Source organism: Tenrec ecaudatus, chromosome 2, assembly GCF_050624435.1.
Source record: "Tenrec ecaudatus isolate mTenEca1 chromosome 2, mTenEca1.hap1, whole genome shotgun sequence".
Lineage (NCBI taxonomy): Eukaryota > Metazoa > Chordata > Mammalia > Afrosoricida > Tenrecidae > Tenrec > Tenrec ecaudatus.
This window is the reverse complement of record NC_134531.1, coordinates 148,480,707-148,497,435: the sequence shown is the minus strand read 5'-3', so window position 1 is coordinate 148,497,435 and position 16,729 is coordinate 148,480,707. Positions and strand designations below refer to the sequence as shown.

The 16,729-nt window shown below is 48.7% G+C and overlaps 1 non-coding gene across 1 annotated transcript; it reads left to right on the top strand.

Annotated features, from left to right (window-relative positions):
* Window positions 1–7,609: 7,609 nt before the first annotated feature.
* LOC142441981 (U6 spliceosomal RNA) lies at window positions 7,610–7,714 on the top strand. The gene has a single exon (XR_012783253.1). It is a non-coding gene; the product is annotated as a U6 spliceosomal RNA (small nuclear RNA).
* The last annotated feature ends 9,015 nt before the right edge of the window (window positions 7,715–16,729 follow it).

The window sequence follows — 16,729 nt, the reverse complement described above, 5'->3', positions numbered from 1 at the left end:
CTTCATTCTTTTGCATGTGGAAATCCAATTGTCCTAATATAATTTATTGAAGAAACTACTTATTCCTTTTTTTTAAAAAAAGTCATTTTATTGGGGGCTTTTACAGCTCTTATAATATTCCATATATCAATTGTATCAAGCATATTTGTACTTATGTACAAATCATCATCATTATGTACAAATTACATCATCATTTTCTATACATTTACTTTCTATTTGACCTTTTGTTATCAGCTCCTCTTTTCCCCCTCCCTCTCCCCACCCCTGTCTGTGACCTCTGGATAAATTATAAATTATTATTGTTCTCATATCTTAAACCAACAGCTGTCTCTCTTCACCTCCATTTCTGCTGTTCATCCCCCTGGGGCTGGGGGGCTACTTATTTCTTAGCACACTTGTTGAAAATCAATTTACCACAGATATATGGGTTTATTTCTGGGTTCTCTATGTCATTCATTTATCTACACGTCTTTTTTGATTTATTTATGTCAGTACCACACTATTTTGATTACTACAGCTGAATAGTTAACATGCTTATTCAATCTGTATGTATAGCAAATAATCAAAGAAGTTGGATTATATGAAGAAGAATGAGGCATCAGGATTGGAGGAAGGTTTTGGTTTTTTTTAACAACCTATGATGTGCAGATGACACAACTTTGTTTGCTGCAAGTGAGGAGGACTTGGAGCACTTGCTGTTGAAGATCAAGGACTGCAGCCTTCAGTGTGGGTTACGACTCAATATCAAGAAGACCAAATCCTCACAGCTGGACCAGTGGGTGACATCATGACAAGTGGAGACAAGATTGAAGTTGTCAAGGATTTTGTCAAGGAGCTTGCTTGCATCACACCCAATCCTCCTAGAAGCAGCAGTCAAGAGATAAAGGAAGAATTGCATTAGGCGAATCTGCTGCATGAGATCTCTTAAGAATATTGAAAAGCAACGATGTCGCTTTGTGTATTAAAGTGTGCCTGACCCAAACTACGATATTTTCAACTGTGTCACATGCGTGTCGAAGTTGGACAGTGATTGAGGACGAGCGAAAAAAAACCGATGTATTTGAACTGCGGGGCTGACAGAGAACGCTGAGAGGACCACGACTGCTAAACGAACACACCAATCTGTCTTACAGCCAGAGTGCCACTCGGAGGCAAGACTCCAGCTCACATACGTTGGACATGCTGTCAGGAGCGACCAGTCCCTGGAGAGGGACGTCATTCCCAGTAAGGCAGAGGAGCAGCAAGAAGAGGACGGCCGGCCCTCGGGGAGATGGAGGGTCACAGTGGCTGCAACAATGGGCTTCAGCACGGGGACAGTTGTGAGGACGGCGCGGGACCAGGCAGCGCTTCATTCTGTTGTGCATGAGGTCCCTATGGGTAGGACAAGACTCGATGGTACCTAACAACAATGACAACATAGCTTGATAGTAATTTTGAGTCTTCCAGCTTGACATTTCTTTTTCATTATCGGCTTGCCTAGTCCGGGTTCACTGCCATTCCATATGAACGTTAGAACCAGCTTTTCCATTTCTTCAAGTGAGTCACCATCCCTGAAGATCATGTAGTTCAGGATAACTTTCAATTTGTTTTTAAATGAAATACTTTGGAAAAAAATACTTTGATTGGGGGCTCTTACATCTCCCATCGCAATCCATACATTCATCCATTGTGTCAAGCACATTTGTACATTTGTTGCCATCATCATTCTCAAAACATTTTCTTTCTACTTGAGCCCTTGATATCAGCTCCTCATTTCCCCCCTCTCTGATGAACCCTTGATAAGTTGTAGATTATTATTTTCATATCTTACATCATTCTCTGTTGCCCTTCACCCACTTTTCTACTGCTCATCCCCCTGGGAGGGGGGTATAGTTGCTCCTTGTGATCGATCCCCCGATTTACAGAAGAGTTGCACGTATACGACAGAGAGCTCCAGTTCCTCTTCATTGGTGTCCATTTCCCCGAACATTGTCGTCTTCCTGCATCATGATATTTTTATCCAAAATTGGCAAAAACCACCTTACTCCATCGCTGGGAATGCTTTGCATGTTTGAAAGCCACTGATCTGGGATCAGGACCAGCCTCCCAGGGGAATACATGCCAGCTGTTACCTTGCAAGATGATTATCAGTGACGGAGGTAGTGAGGACAGTGCAGGACGGGGCAGTGTTTCCTTCTGTCGTGCACAGGGTCGCTGTGGGTCGGAACTGACTTGATGGTCCCAACTGCAACATAACAAGGTAGTGGAGTGTAATGCTGTGCTGGAGCCTGGGGGTAATAAAGAACTCGGAGACTCACAACGGCAATAATACTGTATTGAGACGTCTCATACGACAAGCCCTGATATGTGTGTCAGAACATTCGTTCACTCCATTTTCAGACGACCCTATGAAATGGGAAACAGTCTCCCATGATCGTCTCCACTTTGCAGATGATGGAACAGGTGTGGAAGAGAGAAGTAACTTGCTCAAAGCACTCAACCACAGAGTGGCAAAGGCAACACCGGAATTCAGCTCTTTCCACCACTGAGCTCTAGTGAAGCTTGTTCCCACGCTGACAGCAAGGAGAAAAGCCTGGACATGTTGAGTGTTGTCCCCACCTCCTTCCCCAGCGTGCTTGTCCTTCAGGATTCAGAGAGGCCTTCTCCTTCCCAACGTGCGCCTCATTGTGCTCTCACCGAGTGGGTGAGCGAATGAATGAGTGAAGAAAGATTCTCTCTTTATTGAATGAATCCGTCCTTATTCGCTCATTCCTTTAATCATCAATTCAGGGAAAGAAATAGCATTGGCAACAATTTGCAATTACATACTCATTTGCATGCTTATTTGCTGACTGCCTGTCTCTCTGGCTATGCTGCTAATCACACGAAGGCAAGGATCGCGTCTGTTTGGCCCCCCGTACCAGGAGGTGCTTACTAAGTATTTGTTGAACAAATGAAAAAAAAAATAGAAAGCTTCTTTTCTTCTCTCTCTCTCTCTCTTTTTTTTTTTTTTTTTGCTGTGGTTAAATGAGTAATTTTTATTTTTGAGAAGGAAGAAAATAAAAAGTCAAATGAGTCGCAGGATGTTGATTAAGACATCAAGCTTAGATAGGTTCATGCTCCTCCAGCTAAAACCTCCCCCTCGCTTCTCCAAGCCCACTGAAGGGGCCCGTGGTTCTGATTGCCTGGACAACCCGCTCCTTGACCAGTGTAAAGGTCATTCCCCAAGATGGGGTGAAAAGTCTCTATTAAAGACTACAATCAAGAAGACAGAAAAGCATCCTACCAGCTCCAGCAGTCATCTGCCTGCAAGGAGGAAAGGGGCAGGCGACCTCCCACCTTTTCTCTGGGATTCTGTGTGCTGGCCCGGCACAGCTCACTGGCAGAGAGGCTGTGCTGCAGGTAAAGGCATAACTGCTCCTTACTTCCCTGGACAGCCCCAGTGTTCAATTAGCTTTATGTCAATACCACATCGGTGTCTGGGATGAATTATTGAAGCTCATTCTCTGCAATGGGCCCGGGTTCCACTTGCTTTATGGGATGGAGGTGAGCATATTATTTCTGATTGTCTTGTTGCGGCCAGTACACTTTCAGGCTGCTGTTCATATGAAGGGACTCAGCCCTGACGAGCACATAATCCCCACCTCTGCCTTTCACAAGAGCAGCCAGGACAGACGGAGCAGGAGGGGAGGAACCTACAGACACATCCATTGGCCTTCAACTCATAAGGTGCGGATTGATTCCCCACACATCTGTTTACCTATTCATACTCATGTACACCCAACCATATGTATGTATGCATGCATACATCCAGAATCTCAATGAGAGTATACGCTCCGGAGGTCCCAGAACAAAAAAACAGGCAGGATACCAACCCTTTAAAATAATGTTTTTCTAAAAAAAAAACCCTCACTGACATCAAGTCAACGCTGACTCAAAGCAACCCTATAGGACGGGGTAGGACTGCCCCTGTGACTTCCCAAGACTGTAACTCTTTCCAGGAGTAGAAAGCCCCATCTTTCTCCTGAGGAGCTGGCAGTTTCGAACTGCTGACCTTGTGGTTAGCAGCCCAATGGGTAACCCCTACACCACCAAGACTTCTAATGCTTTCCAAAAGGGTGCAGATTTTACAGCATCTCTTCCTCCCCCGCCATCACCACCAACGCTTCTCCACCATTGGTGGCAAGTTTGCCCTTACACTTGGCGGTGGTGGATGATCTGGGATGATGAAGGTCAAAGGTGGAGAACCAAATAACTGGACGCTCCTCTGGGCCTGTGGGGGGGCAGCTTTTCTCCTCTGCTCAGCCCCACCTCCCGCAAGAGGTAGCGCATCCCTGGACTTCAGTGTGTGTTTCGCAGTCGGGCTCAGATACCAGGAGGTATTCATTACAGTTCTGCATTGATCCATACACACCTACACTGATGTTCAAGCTCACAGACATACGCTCACACTCTACATACACACGTGTGCATGGCATCCCACAGAGAGAGGCCTCCCAGCCACATGGCTTGCTTTGAAAGCTGCTGGGAAGGCCTCCTGACCCAATCAGCTGGTCACATGCCTCTCAAAAATCCCACCACTAAATATGTATCCCTGTGGGAGTCCCCAGTTAAGAATCAAATAGCTCTAGTCCAGGCAAAGCACCATAACGTCCTCATCCAACATCTTGGCAGGAGCCCTTATCTTCCCAGGGTGCTCCCAGGGAGACAAACTCCTGCTAATTTTTCAGGCCTGCTCTGGCTTCCCTGACGAACCCCCCACCCCCCACATCCATCCCCAGCAATGTCCCTCCATCATCCACTCCTTGCCCGTTTCCCTGGTTACAGCTATTAAACTTGAATTAAATGGTTTTATTTGTGTGCTTTTTAAGGAGGGGGCTTCAAAAAGCTGGTGATCTTCTGATTCCATTTTCCCCACAAACTTAAAAAAACTATTGTTCTCTCATTGTGAATGAGGTGCAGGTTTCTGTTTTAGATGGTCCATTTTGTATTCAGCAGTTTAAACGACTTATCCACTGGCTCCCTGGCTTATCCTACCCCCTCTCCTTTGATTTCTCTTTTCTCTCTTGCGTGTGTTGTACCTATTGCCCTCGTCCTTGCCATCCCCGGCTCCTCTTGGGTAAAGTTTGTTCCCTTGGATTTGACAATCTTTGTCTCATGTGTTTGGTTTTTCCCTTTCTAACAGTAGTCTCGTGCACTAATTGTCCTTTTGTTCTTTGAGAAATTCCACTCTGCCTAATGTTCTCCAGGTCCCTCTGTGTCACGAGGTGTTTTGTGGTTTTAGCGAGGAGAAGTACTCCATTGTGTGTATGTACCAACATTTCTTTATTCACTCTTCTAGGCTGCCCATTGTTTCCACCACAGGCTTTTTAAAGAGCTTCCTTGTGTTTGGACAGTTTGTGGCCTTGGTAGACTAGGTGCTCTGGGTAGTTAGTGGGGGTTCTGTCTATCTGTCTATCTATCTATCTATCTATCTATCTATCTATCTATCTATCTATCTATCTATCTCTTCTTTTGTTCTTGACTCTCCTTCCAGCGTCTAGCACAGTTTCTGGTGCCTCGTAGATGTTCAATGTAGTTAAACAACGTTGGAAGGCTTGGAGAAAGAAGAGCAGAGGAGGGAAAGGGGCACAAAAGGTCAGAGCAGAGAATTCTCAACCCCTTCTGGCCTTGGGCCTCTGAACATCAGCAGCTTTGCCCTTCCTCAACTGCCTGAGCAACCCCGTGTCTGCCTCCTCTCGCTCCTGGTAAGGAAGACACTGTGGCCACCGGCAGGGGCAGCTCTGGGATCCAGGGGACAGAGCCTCCTCAGCAGGAGGGAATAGGCTTGAGGAGCCTCCTGTCCTGGTCCGTTCCCTGTCTTTCCAAAACCTAGTCAAGAGCTCATAGTCTTGGAGCAGGCCTCAGGTAAGGAAAACATTCCTTCTTCCAGATGTAGTTCAGCAATTAACATGGAAACGTGTGCTGCGCAGAACACACGATATCGATAAGAGCAACGCAAATACTGTCAGCCGCTTACTATAGGCCAGGCCCTGGGCTAAGTCCTCAATGCACGTTTACACAGCATTATCTCAATTAATCCTCACCAACACCTTGCAAGGTTAAGTTCAAGGGGCTTCAAACATTTATGGGAGAGAGCGTCCCTCCTGGGAGCCTGCAGTACTCCTACATCTCAGTGCAACCCCCCCAAAGCTGTGACCCTCCTCCCTCAGGAATTTGGGGCGGGGAGGGGGGGCTGGGGGGATTCTTTAGAGAATCACTTGCCATGCTAAATGTTCTGGAAAGCTGCCTGTTTTCATCTTAAACGTTCCTGGCATCACATGGCTATTAGTTTTAGTATCAAATAATAGTCTTCCCTCTTCAGCCTCATGTAAAAGTGCTGAGCAAAGGGAAGGCGAGGGGGGAACTCTGTGGCAATGGAATTAAAGGAGAGTGGGATTTTCCCTTAAACTTTCTGAAGCCTCCTTGCACATCAGGACTCCATTTTACAGATGGGGAAACAAACCCAGAGAGATTATGGAATTGGTGCAGAATCATATAACAGGAGCGCACTCTTGAGGCTGAGCTTTGAGCCACCAGGCTTGCCTAGCCTTCTCTTTGGGCCTGGCCACCAGGACCACGCACTCTCACGCTCCCTCCCTCCACAGACATAAGCTGCTGCCGCAGTCCTTGGTCCTAGAATCACCTGAACTTGCATCCTGATTCCTGGAGTCAGAGCAGGGGAGACATGGCATCACATCTGGGACTGCAGAAAGGAGCAGATAGTGGGCTCCAGGAAGGTGCCGATTTTTTGACGTTCCCTAGCTCCTCCTGGGCCCCCAGTCCTCCTACAGGAGAGCAGGCACCATCTGACTTTTCTCCCCCTTCTGGTGATCCTGGGGGCTCTTGGTGCAACTTGAGGCAGGTGGCAGGCAAATCACACCGAGCCAAGAAACCCAAACCAACCATGGTGAGAGGGGAGCTGGCACTGCGGGCAGGGCACTTGGTTATTGGGTCCAGCCCCTGCCAGTGAGTGGGAACTCTCTCCAGGTCGCAACACAGTTCCTTCTTTGCCCATCTCTCCTTTTTCCTATCCCGACTCCAACCTCCCCCCTCCGGACACTAGGAGAGGTTAACTACCTCCATACGCCCAATGAGGTCAGGAATCAGTTTGAGACTCCGATCTCAGACCTCGTGTGTCTAAAACACAGCTGCGCACACACTGTCTGACTTACCTTTTCACTCTGCATTGATCCTGGCCTCCTCGCCTCTAACCTGCAGGTCCGTGTTAGTGCTGAATATGACCAACTAAATGTAGCCTCTCTTCCTTTCTTTGAATATGTTTCAGAGGCTAGAGAGTTAGAGTGCAATTCCTCCTGACTTCCTTACCCAGGAACCTGGTCGAAGAGAGTGTCTATCAATGAGGTAGAAACGAGGAAGAAGCCTCTTTCGGAGACTCGGGGTTCTTCAGTAACAGCTATTTCAGCTTTCTGGTCTCTGATTGCTGGATGGCAAATCACTGGTGAAAGCCACTCCCCACCCCCCAAACCATCACCATTATTTATTTCCTTTTTTTAATCAATACCTCAACAGAAAATTTAAAAAAAATTTTTTTTCAACTGAAAATTTATACCCCTTAAACAATAACTCGTGCTTGCTTCAGCGGCACATTACTAAAACTGGAACAATACAGAGCAGATTAGCATGGCCCCTGCGCAAGGCTGACACGCAAATTCGTGAAGCGTTCCATATGAAAAAACACACAAACCAATAACTCCCCGTTGTCTCCCTGCCCCTACTTTGAACCCCCTGGTAACCACTAATAAACGTCTCCATGCTCTGGTCTATGCTAGATGCTTCCTAGAAGTGGGAACATACAATATTTGTCCTGTAATAGACTCAGCATCACAATCTCAAGGTTCATCCATATGATAGCATGCACTAGGGCTTCGTGTGTCTGTAAGGCCAGCAATTGTGTGTAAGCATTGTGTGTGTGCACCTTACATTTTATTTATTCTGTCGATGACCATTGAGCTTGTTCCTACTCTGAGCTATTCTGAATAGTCCTGCAATGAACATCGGTGTGCATGTATCTGTTTGTGTTCCTGCTTTTGATTCTTGGGGGTATGTACCTAGGCGTGGAACGACTGGATCACATCATGATTTTATGTTGAACTTTTTGAGGAGCCTCTGAACGATTTTCCGTGGTGGCTGTCTCATGTAACAATCCCCTTCGTCATGGATGAGGGCTCCGGTTTCTCCACATCCTTGCCAATACCTGTTGTTTTGTTTTGTATCACAGCTGTGTTAGTGGGAGTGAAGAGGCAGCTCACTGCGGCTCGGCTTTGCGTTGCTCTCATGAATAATGAACTTGAGCACCTCTCCTGTGCTTGTTGGCCATTTGAGCATCCTCTGCAGTGAAATGTGTATTCCAGTCCTTTGCCCATTGAAAAACATGGGGTTGTCTCTTTGATGTTCAGCTGTCGGAGTTCTGTATCAAATCTGGATATGAAACACTCACCAGATAGAGAGCTCTCCAAAGTGCCTTTCCAATTCTTGAGGGTTGTCTCTTTACCTTGTTGATAAAGTCCTTTGAGGAAGAAAAGTGCTTGTTTTTTAATTTTGGTCAAGTCTGTCCCACTCACCTACTTTGTCTTTTGTTGCTCCTGCTTTGGGCATCAGATCTAAGACTGACGCATTGCCCCTATGTTTTCCTATTAAGGCTTTTATGGTTTTAGTTCTTACCTTTAAGTCTGATTTATTTTGAGTTCATGTCCATGGATGCTGTCAGGTATGGGTCCAACGTCACTCTTTTGCACGTGGAAATTCCGTCATCACAGGACCATTTATTTAAGAGACAATTCCTTACCCTTGTTGAAAATCAGCTGACCATAGTTACATACCAATGGCCTATATGTCTATCGTTCACATGGTACGTCTATCACCAGGACCAGACAGTTTTTTTGTTTGTTTTTACCAGATTGTTTTTATATTGTAGCTTTATAGTATGATTTAAGATACAAAATTGGGGGGGGGGAAATAAAAAACAGAAAAACAACAATGACAGCAACACTTCCATCGAGTGGATTTTGACTCAGAGTGACCCTATGCAGGGAACCTGAGACTTAAATCTTTATAAGAGCAGATAGCTTCATCTTTATCTCACAGCTTATCTGGGGGGTTTGAACAGGGAAGTGCAAATCCCCTCACTTTATTCTTCTTTTTCCAGATGACTTTGGCTATTTGGGGTCCTTTGAAGTTCCATATAAATGTGAGGATTATCTTTTCCATTCTGCAAAGAACGCTGTTGGACTTTGATAGGGATTGCAATGAGTCTATAGATCATTTGGGGGTAGCACTGACATCTTAACAAAGTTAAGTCTTCCCATCCATGAACATGAGATGACTTTCTATTTTATTTAGGTCTTTCATTTCTTTTTAGGATGTTTTATACTTCTCAGTGTACAGGTCTTTCACCTACTTGTGTAAACTTACTTCTAGGTACTTTTTAAATCCTTTTAAATCTATTGTGAATAGAAGGCTCTTCTTCATTTTCTTTTCAGATTGTTCATGGCAGAAGGATAGAAACACAACATAAGTTTGTGTTTTGATCTCGTATCCAGCAAATTCATTGGATTTGTTTCTTAGCTTTCCTGAGACATCATTGTTTCTATACAGGCTGTGCCTTGTGTGAATAGAAATAGTTTCACTTTTTCCTTTTCAATATGGATGCCCTTCTTCTGCTTCTCGCCTTGTTGCTCTGACTAAAGCTTTCAGTACAATGCTGAATGGTGGTGGTGAAAGCAGGCAACTTTGCCTTCAGTCTTCCATCATTCAGTCTGATGGTAGCTGTGTGTTTGTCATAAATGCTTCTTTTCATGTTGAAAGTTTTTCTTTCTATTCTTAGTTTTATGCGTGTTTTGGTCATGAGAGGGCATTGGATTTTGTCAAAAATGTGACATATTCCCCTCCAGTCTATTAATGGGGTCTGTGACACTGAGAGCTTTTCTTATGTTGAATGGTGGTGCATTCTTTAACTTAATCATTCCAGGGGTGGCCTTTTGACTCCCCCTTTCTGAGTGTGGCATATGTAGACGTGTACTATGTCTCCTATTGCAGTTTCTGAGAGCTCCCGCCACAAACCCTTCCAACAAGTAAGGAAGCTCTTCGTTCTTTGTATTAAACCCCCTTCAGTGTAAAATACCTAGAGCGGTTGCTGCCCCCTGCACTGACCCATGAATGATGCCTGCCCTGGAATGACTCCTCCTAGGAGAAACTGGAGGGGGGGCAGGCTGGGAAACCCACCTGGTGAAAGAGTAGGAAGCCAGTTGGCAAAGACAAAAAGAACACCACTGAACCCATTGCCGTCAAGTCAATTCCAACTCACATCAACCCTGTAGACAAAAACACAGATCATAAATCAGCCTCTCTTATTGACAAGTGTTCCCATTTGGAATATGATCAAGATAGAAGCAGAGACCAAGCAGGCAGATAGACAGACAAAGAAAGAGACTGACTTTTTTCCAGGGGTGTGTGCTTGTGCACAGGGAACAGGCAGCCAAAAACATGCAGTCAGATGTGAGAGATCATGAATCTTCTATAGGCTCACTATTCAATGTGACTTCATTCTTGCTCTCTTACACACACATACACACACACACACTATGATTCAGGATTATCTCCTCTAGTTTAGGGACTCAACCCCTATATTAACTACGATAGCCCAAAATGAGATGAAGAATGATGCAGAAGTTTTTTGCTAATGTGTGTGTGTGTGTGTGTGTGTGTGTGTGAGAGAGAGAGAGAGAGAGAGAGAGAGAGAGAGAGAGAGAGAGAGAGAGAGAGAGAGAGAGAATGTGTGGTAGAAGGATAACAATCAAGATGAAGTGATAAGACTGCAGTCAGTGAAATCATGAAGAATGGGATAGGAATCATCAAGGAAGAACTGGAGAGAGGTGGAAGGATATGATGGGGGTGAATTAAGTTGAAAGGAAGGAAGAAGGTGAATGAAGGTATGTGGGAGGGAGAGAGATGCAGGAAAGCCAGAATTCCTAGATAAGGAATCTCTTACACAGGAACATAGCAGGCATTGGATAAACACTTCCCAGACTGACAGATGAACTGAGGAAGAATGGGGGTGGGGGCAGGATCACACAGGGAACCGTATGCATATTGTAATAACCACTAGCATTTACTATGAGCTGGGCGCTCTGCTAAACACACTACGTGCATTATTGTTTTAAATCCTCTCCAGCACTCTAGCTGGTAATCGTTGTTCCCATTTAATAGATGAGGACACTGAGGCTGATACAGTTTAAGTAACTTATTCAAAGTCACATGGGTAGTTAAGTGTAGGAATCAGGATGTGAAATCTGACTTCAAAACCAGTGTTTTCCACTGCAGTACTATATGTACTTCTCTACCCCCACCTTGAGTCAAAGGTAGGTCCCCCCACTCTCCAGCACACAAGAGTTTAGAGGAAACCCCAAGAGACATGGTCTTAGACTTGGCTTACAGAGAGGGGAGTGCTATGGGTTGGAGAGAAGGGCTGGGGTGGGGGCAGGCAGCTGGGGCCAGGCCAGGCCCCCTGTCTAGGGAGGGCCCATATTAAAGCCTCATCTTCAACAACACAAAGAAAAACAATTTGAAACTTAATCATCTCCCAGAATTATGATCCCTCCCCGCAGCGGGAAGCACATTAGCAGAGCTGAGAAATGATAATTCAGCAGCCCCCAACCCAGCAGGGAGGGAAAGAGATGCGGTGGGAGGAGGGGTGAGAAAGGGAGGGGAATGGAAACAGAGGCATGAGGCGAGTTGGGAGTGGGGGTTGGGGGGGGGAGTCGGTGCAGAGCTTGACCACTCTTGCTTCTTTCCTTGCGTGGGTCAGAAACAAGAAGAGCTAGGCAGCGAGAAGGCCCTGAAGCCGGGTCATTCATTCCCTGGGTCTCCGCACCGGGGGACCTCCACGCTCTGAGCTGCACTCAAGCCCACCCAGGCCAGGTGTGGTTTATGGGCTTAGCTCCGGTGGGGAGAGCTCCCCAATTCCCAGGGTCCTCAGTGGGCTCACCCTTGTCCACCCGTAGCTAGGCGAATCAGCGGACCGTCAGGACCCGAGGTGCTGGACAGCTCCCGGCCCCAGCACGCGTTCTCAGGAGAGTGCGCGGGAGGTGCGGGGCTGGGCTCCCCGTGCGGCAGCTGTCCCTGGCGTCCGCGGGATCGCGAAGGCTGCTGGGAGCTATTGGGGAGAAAGGCTGGGGTCGTCGACAGGTCTCGAAGGGTATCTGGTAGGAACCTTGGGACTGGAGCCCTGGGGGCAACTTCTCCAGACGCATTCCTTCCCTCTGAGTCGACAGCCCCTCTCCCTCCACCACCCCCAGCCAGGGACAAAGGCGCCTTCAGCCCCCAGAAATGAATGAAGCCTTTGTGGACAGCACGCCACGGGTCAGCGGCGGCCACTGGGTCCCTGGAGCTGTCCAGACTCCGAGCCGCAGGGCTAGGGTGGATGGAGAGCTTTGGGAGTCCTAAGGTCGCTGGTTGTAGGGGATGGGTGTCATCTAGGGAAGAGATTCTTCATGCATCAGTTTGTGGGTTAAAAAGGCTTTAGGGGGTGTGGGAGAGAATTCCCCATGCTGGTGCCAGGAGAGGGGACAGTTATGTGTACCCTCCCCAAGAGGCAGTACCTGGGGACCAATCCTACCAAGCTTTTGCTAGCTCCCTCTCTCCTCCACCTCCTCCTCCTCCTATCTGGGCCCCACATTCCATTTGGATGGAGCATCCCTCTCACCCTTCCCTCAGTGCCTGCATCCCTGCTTCTGGAGCTGCCTCTAAGGTCCAGTCCCTTCTCCCTCCTCCTCTTCCCCCCTCCCCCGCACTGCACAGCCTACCGGTTTCCATGGAAACAGCTGGGAAGGCTCAGCCTGGAGGCCAAGGCCACTACTGCTCTTGGAGAGGGTGAGGTGGGGGGTAGGTATTGAAAGTGGGGAGCAGGAGGTGAGTTCAAGCTCCTCCCAGAGCGGGGCAGAAACTTGGTGGGGATGAGACTTTCACTGTTGGGGGAAGCAGGGGGAGGGAATAGAGATTGATTGAGGGATGAGATGGAGGTGGAGTTGGGAGGGCCCTTCTCCTTCCTCTAGTTTCCAGTGCTGCAGACATTTAGACAAGCCCCTTTGGAGGGGAGATTAGTGGGCGATGAAGGAAGGAAGACACAGCACCAGAGAACTCTGCCTCTTTGTCCCTTACAGGACACGCTTACCACTGGACCCCTCCTGGGGACATACATATCCTTTTGACAGATGGAGGCCTCCAGATAACTAGAAGGCCCAGGTACTAGGAAATGGGAGTGGGTGTGGATAGCATTGTTCAGGACTCTCCCCATGGCAAGTGAAGCCAGGGGTGGCCAGCTGCCTGGGAGTATCATGTGATGACTGTGTGAGGACTCTTCCCCAATCCCTCTCCTGAAGCGTTAGTGGTGGACCTGCAGGCTGGCAGCTTGCTCCTTTCTGTCCAATGCATCAAGATGCTGGAGTCTGAAAAGAGGGGAGTGGAGGTGGCCAAATGGGAGCTAGGAGCAGAGAAGGGAGGAGAGAAAGCCTAAGGCAGACTGGACTGGAGGAGGCTTGGGTTGGTGGGGGTAGATGTATGTGTCTGGAGCAGGCAGAGAGCTGCATGGAAGCTTTAGATACCATCAACTGGGAAGTGAACCCCAGTCCTCAGCCTCGGTCACCACAGGCAAAGCTGCCATAGTCAGAAACCACTGCAAGTCTAAGGGTCTTAGGAGAGTGTGCAGGGGGACCTTGGGAAGGGGTCTTCCAGGTTATCAGAATCCTCAGCTAAGCCTCCCTGGGGAGAATCAAGGAGGAAAGGGGGTCCCCTGGGAGCCTCGGTTTTCCTGGACCTATGCCATTGGCTCTCCCTTGGCCATAGCCCCCAGCCTAGCTGTCTCTGTGTTTGCTTATTTTGGTTATTTTTTGATCAGATATTTTGGCTCTGTGCACACTGCCTCCTGTTGCCATGGCAGCCGTGACAGGGGCTGAGGCACCGTGAGAAAAATACCAAAATTAATGAGTGAGCGAAAGTGCAGCCGAGAGAAAAACAAGGTTAAAAAAAGAGTTAAAACAGTAATGAAAACAGGCTTCCCAGCTCCACAGCAGAGCAGCTGCTGAGGCCTCCCCAGAGCAGCAGCCTCCACCCAACCGAAGGCGCCTGGCATCTCCCAGGCCTCAGGACAGGACTCACTCACTGTCCCCACCCCACCCCCACCCACCCACTGACCCAGCCAGCCAGCCACAGACCCAATAGCAGCCACTCGCCATCCTAAGCACAACTGAACATCAGCTCCAACAGCAGATCAGCTCCCATCTCAGGTAGCAACCAGTCTCCCAGACCAGCATCCTAGGGAACAGCTCCTCATCTCCTAGGCAACCAAATCTTAGTTATGGCCCCTACATAACAGCCGTCCGGCACTATTATCAGAAAATGGCCTCCCCACTACACAGGAGCTTCAGAGCTGGAGCTGTAGGCTTAACAGCAGCTCAGCTCTTCACATCCTGCACACACTCACAGCCCAGCCACCGTCCTGGGCTACAGGCTCTTAGCTATAGCCAATCCCCAGTATGCTGTCATCACAGCTATAGCTTGAGGACCAATAGTATACCAGCTACAGTCTTAGATACAACAGTAGATCTGCTCTTATTCCAAGTAACAGCCCGCCTCCCAGGTACAGGTACCTAGCACCAACCACTCATCTAGGATGGAGGTAATGGATTCCACTACATCATATTAACGGGGAATAGCTCAGACAATCCCAGTGCCAGCCTCGCACCTATAGCTTCAGCCCCGAAAGTATGTCAGTTAACAGCCTTCCCTGCCCCCAATACATACACAGCCTGGTAACAGCATTTCAGCATCACAGCAGTGTGCCAGCTATGACCTGGACAGCAGCCTTTCTACTACGTTTCCAGGCTGCGGCATCTTAGTCCTCTTAGCTACTGCACATCCCAAGTGAGCACATAGCACAGCAAGAGCCTTAGTCCCAACCACTCCCATGCCTAGCATCACCCAGGCTCCCATCCCTGGCCTCAGTCTCAGTTGGAATCAGTTTCAGGAGCCTGCTGCAGTGCTCCACTTGCCCACCAGGCCCTCCTCCCAGTTTGGTGTGGGACCAAGAAGCTGGCTTCTCTCTCTTCCTCAGAGGCCACTTCCCTTGTTCCCCAACCACCCTCCTCCCAGACCCTGCCCTCTTTCCTGACCTCCTTTCAGGGAAAGCCAAACCCCAATCCCCATACCTACATCACCCCACCCCTCTAACTCCTGCCCTGTTTGGCTCAGGTGTCACACAGAGCCTAGCCTGGCAGCAAGGGCAGGAGGAGATGGAGTATAAGGGGAAGAAAGGTGGGCATATTCTGGTATTGTCCTGGTCCGGTTCTCCTTCCACAACTTAGTGCAGGATTTGGGCTGATGCAGCAGAGAGGACAGAGGAGAACATCTGGGAGATTAGCATTTCCTGTCCAGCTCTTTGGCTGCCTGGGCTGCCTAGCCTGCTCAGCCCTGAGCAAGGGAGGAGAACAGAGAGGTCTTTGAATGGCTCCCAGCAAGACTACTGGAAAAGGTTTGCAGCCTTGAGCCTTGAGCTGGGGGCAGGGAGGCTGGGGCCTGCTCCTCTGCGGAAGATTTCTTCTCTTTGGGCCACTGACTCCTTTTCTCCTTGGAGCTGTGCTCAAGGATGGGGACAGCAGGAGCTGGGGGAGGGGGTGCAGAAAGAAGCCACTTGCAGAGCAGACCCTCTCTTCAGCTCACCTCACCTCCCATCCAGAGCTCCTTATATGCATCCCTGGGCTGAGGGATAAGGGTGGGGTCTAGGGCAGGGTCCTGTGGTAGGAGAGGGCTATTCTGGGACCTCCTTGAGCAGCCCTGGTCCTTGTTTTGCCTTAGTCTTAGATGGCCAGAGATCCCACCTAAGCTTGAAGCGTGTCCCCCACCCCCACCACCTGAAAGACTAAGTATGAATAGAGAGGGAAGTGGAAGAAAGAGATCAGAGACAGGGTAACCAGAAACCAACACATGGTGACCCCACCACGGTGTCAGAGAAGGATTTCTCTCCACCGGGTTTTCAATGGCTGGTTTTTCAGGGTCATTCCTCTCACCCCCACCCCAAGACGCTTTTGGGTGGGCTCAAGTCTCCTTTCAGTTAGCAGCTGAGATAGAGGGAGGGATGGGGGATGGGGAAGATCTGGGCTATAGCAAACAGTACTCTGTCATTCCATAACGGGGGGCTTTCCACACTCCGCGCCAGGCCCTGCCATGGGCACCCTTCCCCCTATTCTTCTGACTTAGAGATTCTTGCCTGGGCCTCGCGAGTGGCAGGAGGCAGATCACATTGGACGTTTGAGAGCTTGGGGTACCCAGCACTGCAGGCAAGGGAGTTCCCGAACTGCTTATTGACCTCTAGATGGCACCAGAGAGCTGGAGCCGAATGGGAGAAACTGAGTATTGGAGTGCCTTAGACACTGCGTGTGACACCGTGTGTGACTCGCTGAGTGTGTGATAGAGAGTGTGTGGCACTGCGAGGGCGTGTGACACAGGCCGTAACCGTGCGGCCTCACGAAGCAAGGACCCGTGTGACTGTGTGTGAATGGGTCACCGGTGAAAGTGTGTGGCCACAAGTCAGCTTTGTCTTGGGGCAGGTGATGGCGGGGCGGGGTGGGGGTGGGGGCTGAATAGTCCGAGAACATCACCTCATCCTCACGTTGGTATACCTCCCATATCTTTACTC